Raw genomic sequence first — 5,736 nt, forward strand, 5'->3', positions numbered from 1 at the left:
TCCACTTAAAATACTCTCCCTATGACACTGTATCGCTCTTTCAGTACTGTACACTGTTGTAAACTGCACAATATGAACAGAGAACACAGTGCGGAAGAGGAAGGCGACCCTCGGCCCACGATAATATGTCAGACTGTACAAAGGAGTTGTTAATACCTAAAGAAACAAGTCCTTTCTGTATATACAAGTGCTTTTCCCTCTATTCTCTGCTTATTCATGTGCCTCCCTGAATGCCTCTATTCTATTTGTCCCACTACCTGGCAGAACCTTCCAGGCACCTATACATATCTTCTTGGAATTTACCTCCCCTCACCCTAAATGCATGCTCTCTAGACAATTTGGCCCTGGAGAAAAAGATACTTTTTATAATCTTATAAATTACTATCAGATCTCTCCTCAGCCCTGCCACTCCAGAGAAGACTAAAGTTTGTCTTGCCTCTTTATAGCACATGTGCTCTAATCCAGACAGTACCTATCTATAATTCTACAGTTGTGCAGTAGAGAGCATCCAAACAAACTGCATTGCTGCATGGTATGGAAACTGCACTGTGGCAGTCAGGAAGGCTGTACAACGGGTAGTCAATGCATCACCGGCACCAGCCGACCCACCATCAAGGACCTACCCTGTATATACAAAAAGGTGCTGAAAAGGGGCCAGTAACATCATGAAGGATCCCACCCATCCTGTTCATGGGCTGTTTGTCCTACTCCCATCAGGGACAAGGCTAGAGATCATCCACGCCAGGACCACCAGACTCAAAAACAGTTACTTTCTCCAAGCGGTAAGAATGATCAACAGCTCCACCTACAAACCCACCCCTCCACCACTACTGTATCGTTTCCTGTCAGAGTCACCTTATCTACAGACACTCCTGTGCCTAGCATCACTTTATGGATGTACAGTTAAGTTATGTGTACAGGAGGAAGCTTGAGTGGAAACTCCAGCAGAACAACATGAGAGAGGTCTGGAAGGGGATGAGGACCATCACTGGGTTCCGGCAAACTAGCAACAGAGGAGCGGAAGGCAGTGTGGACAGGGCCAATGAACTTAACCTGTTCTTTAACAGATTTGACAGTGTGGCCCCTGTCCATCCCACACATGAGCCATCTGTTGTCGGCCCCCAACCAACACATATTCCACTCTCCCCTCCTACCCCTCCTCACAGTCCCCCACCCTGCTCTCATGACTATACCCCTTCCCCACACGAAACCACCACGGTGGGCTTCACAGCTCTACAGGTGAGAAGACAGCTGAAATGTCTCAACAAAGCAAGGCTGAAGGACCGGATGGTGTCAGTACCAGGGTGCTCAAAACCTGTGTCCCTCAGCTATGTGGACTACTTCACCCTGTATTCAACCTGAGCCTGAGGCTCCGGAGGGTTCCTGTACTGTGGAAGACGTCCTGCCTCGTCCCTGTGCCAAAGACGCTGCACCCCGCGGCCTCAATGACTACAGATCGGTGGCATTGACCTGCCACATCATGAAGACTCTGGAGAGACTTGTTCTGGAGCTGCTCCGGCCTACGGTCAGGCCACACTTAGATCCCCTCCAGTTCGCCTACCAGCCCCGACTAGGAGTTGAGGATGCCATCGTCTACCTGCTGAACTGTGTCTACGCCCACCTGGACAAGCCAGCGAGCACTGTGAGGGTCATGTTTTTTGACTTCTCCAGTGCGTTCAAGACCATCTGCCCTGCTCTGCTGGGGGAGAAACTGACAGCGATGCAGGTGGATGCTTCCCTGGTATCATGGATTCTTGATTTCCTGACTGGCAGACCACAGTACGAGTGCTTGCAACACTGTGTGTCCGACAGAGTGATCAGCAGCACTGGGGCTCCACAGCGGACTGTCTTGTCTCCCTTTCTCTTCACCATTTACACCTCGGATTTCAACTACTGCACAGAGTCTTGTCATCTTCAGAAGTTTTCGGATGACTCTGCCATAGTTGGATGCATCAGCAGGGGAGATGAGGCTGAGTACAGGGCTACGGTAGGAAACTTTGTCACACGGTGTGAGCAGAATCATCTGCAGCTTAATGTGAAAAAGACTAAGGAGCTAGTGGTAGACCTGAGGAGAGCTAAGGCACTGGTGACCCCTGTTTCCATCCAGGGGGTCAGTGTGGACATGGTGGAGGATTACAAATACCAGGGGATACGAATTGACAATAATCTGGATTAGTCAAAGAACACTGAGGCTGTCTACAAGAAGGGTCAGAGCTGTCTCTATTTCCTGAGGAGACTGAGGTCCTTTAACATCTGCCGGACGATGCTGAGGATGTTCTACGAGTCTGTGGTGGCCAGTGCTATCATGTTTGCTGCTGTGTGCTGGGGCAGCAGGCTGAGGGTAGCAGACACCAACAGAATCAACAAACTCATTCGTAAGGCCAGTAATGTTGTGGGGATGGAACTGGACTCTCTGACGGTGGTGTCTGAAAAGAGGATGCTGTCTAAGTTGCATGCCATCTTGGTCAATGTCTCCCATCCACTACATAATGTACTGGGTGGGCACAGGAGTACATTCAGCCAGAGACTCATTCCACCGAGATGCAGCACAGAGCGTCATAGGAAGTCATTCCTGCCTGTGGCCATCAAACTTTACAACTCCTCCCTTGGAGGGTCAGACACCCTGAGCCAATAGGCTGGTCTTGGACATTTCATAACTTACTGGCATAATTTATATATTACTATTTAACTATTTATGGTTCTATTACTATTTATTATTTATGGAGCAACTGTAAGGAAAACCACTTTCCCCCGGGATTAATAAAGTATGACTATAACTATGACTTAGACTTTATATTTATGTCTAAGTTATATATTTATTGGGTTTTATTATTATTACTGTATTCTTTATCTTATTGTGCTGCACCACATCTGGAGTAGTTATTATTTTACTCTCTTTTACACTTGCGTACTGAAAATGACATTAAATAATCTTGAATCTTAAATTTTGAATCCCGAAAGCCTCCATTTTTCTTTAGACAGTGGAGTGACCATAATTGAATGCAATACTCTACAACATAACTTCCTGATTCTTAACCTTAATGCCTTGACAATTAAAGGCGAGCATGCCATATACATTCTTTATTACCCAATTAACTTCTGCAGCCACTTTCAGGAAAGTGGACCTCAAGATCTCTCTGTGCTTCAAAGCTGTTTAAGGTCTCTGTATTAACTGTGGCTATAAACCACACAGTGTTCTGTGTCCTTATAAGGCTGAAACCGTGTCTATAATCTGAAAGATCTTTTGAGTTTGCATCGATGTGTAGTGAAGAGCATTTTGACTGGTTGCATCACCATCTAGTATGGAGGCACCAATGCATGGGATCAGAAAAACTTGCACAGAGTTGTAAACTCATTAGCTCCATCATGGGCACTAGCCTCCCCATCATTGAAGACACTTCAAATGACATTAAGGATCCTCACCATCCAAGACATGCCCTCTTCTCATTACTATCATCAGGAGGAGGTACAGGAGCCTGTCAACACACACACAGTATTTTAGGAACAGCTTCTTTCCCTTTGTGACCATTTTTATGAACAGTCTGTGAGCCCATGAACACTATTTACTGTACTGTGCAAAAATCTTAGACACACATATATATAGCTAGGGTGCCTAAGACTTTTGCAAAGTACTGTATTTGTCAACACGGAGAGGAGAGAGATGTTGGGAATGGTGAGAATGGAGTGCCACAGGAGGAGTACGGGACAGGTAATAGAGAAGGGGTGCCAGGGGTAGGTGCAGGTGCAGGTGCAAGTGCTGATACACTTCTCTAGATACACATCTGTAGTTGTGAACTTCCCATGATCCAGGATATTTACAAGGACAGGTATGTTAAAAGGGCCCGTAGGATCATTGGGGACTCAAGCCACCCTAACCACAATCTATTCCAGCTGCTATCATCCGGGAGGTGGTACCGCAGCATAAAAGCCAGGACCAACAGGCTCTGGGACAGCTTCTTCCACCAGGCCATCGGACTGATGAACTCACGCTGACTTGAGTGTACTCTATATTATATTGACTGTTCTATTTATTATAAATCATTATAATTTACTATGATTGCACATTGCACATTTAGATGGAGACGTAAAGATTTTTTCTCCTCATTTATATGAAAGATGTAAGAAATAAAGTCAATTCAATTCATTTCAACCCAGCCCTGAGACACCAGGCAAGGTCATTTGATTCCAAACAATTAATTTATTAATCATTACAGAATGTCTCTCTGGTGCTTCCCACTCCCTTCCTTCCCCTTTTCCCAACCATGATTCCCCTTTCCTTGCCCTCTTCCCACTCTCAGTCCACAATAGTGATCCATATCAGAATCAGATTTATCATCACTTATATCTTGAAATTTGTTTCTTTTTGCGACAGCAGTGCAGTGCAATACATAAAATTACTATGGTACTGTGCAAAAATCTTAGGCACATATACAGTGGTGCTAGAAAGTTTGTGAATCCTGTAGAATTTTCTCTATTTCTGCATAAATACTACTTGAAATGTGATCAGATATTTATGCAAGTCGAAAATTAGATAGAGAACCCAATTAAATAAATAACACAAAAACATTATATGTGTTCATTTATATATTGAGAAAAATTATCCAATATTACATGTATTTGTTGGAAAAAGTATGCGAAACTTTGTTTTCTGTAAATGGTGTGACCCTCTTGTACAGCAATAACTTCAACCAACCATTTCCGGTAAATGTTGATCAGCCCTGAACATCGGCTTGGAGGAATTTTAGGCCATTCCTCCTTACAAAACTGCTCCAACTCTGGGATGTTGGTGGGCTTCCTTACTTGAACTACTTGCTTCAGGTTCTTCCACATCATTTCTATAGGATTAAGGTCAGGACTTTGACTCGGCCATTCCAAAACATAAATTTTCTTCTTTTTAAAAACCATTCTGTTGTTGATTTACTCTTGTCTTTTGGATCATTGTCTTGTTGCATTATCCAACTTCTGTTAAGCTTCAAATAATGAACTGCTTTCCTGACACTCTGCTGTAAAATGTCTTGATGCAATTTTGAATTCATTGTTCCCTCAACGATTGCAAGCTATCCTGGCCTTGAGGCAGCAAAACAGCCCCAAATAATGATGCTCTTTCCACCTTGCTTCACAGTTGGGATGAGGTTTTGGTGTTGGTGTGCAGTGCCTTTTTTCCTCCAAGAATAGCTATGTGCATTTCTACCAAAAAGTTCAACTTTGGTCTCATCTGTCCACAGAACGTTGACCCAGAAGCATTGCGGAACATCCAGTTGGTCTTTTGCAAACTTGAAATTTGCCGCAATGTTTTTTTTTTGGAGAGCAGTGATTTCCTCTGTGGTATCCTTCCATGAACATCATTCTTGTTCAGTGTTATTCTTATAGTGAGCACATGAATAGAGACTTTAAGTTCTAGAGATCTCTGCAGGTCTTTTGCTGTTACACTTGAGTTCTTTTTCACCTCCTTCAGCATTGCATGTTGTGCTCCTGGTGTGATCTTTGAAGGATGCTCACTCCTAGTGAGAGCAGCAACAGTACTGAGTTTCCTCCATTTGTAGACAATTTTTTCTTACTGTGGAATGATGAACACTCGGGTCTTTAGAAATGCTTTTGTAACCTTTTCCAGCTTCACGCATCTCTACAATTCTTTTTCTAAGGTCCCCTGAAAGTTGTTCTGATCAAGACTTGGTGTACATAAAAAAGATCTTTCTTGAGAAGAGCAGGCTCTGTCAGTAACCTGACTTTGTATGT

This window comes from Mobula birostris, chromosome 3 (assembly GCF_030028105.1).
Source record: "Mobula birostris isolate sMobBir1 chromosome 3, sMobBir1.hap1, whole genome shotgun sequence".
Taxonomy (NCBI): Eukaryota; Metazoa; Chordata; class Chondrichthyes; order Myliobatiformes; family Myliobatidae; genus Mobula; species Mobula birostris.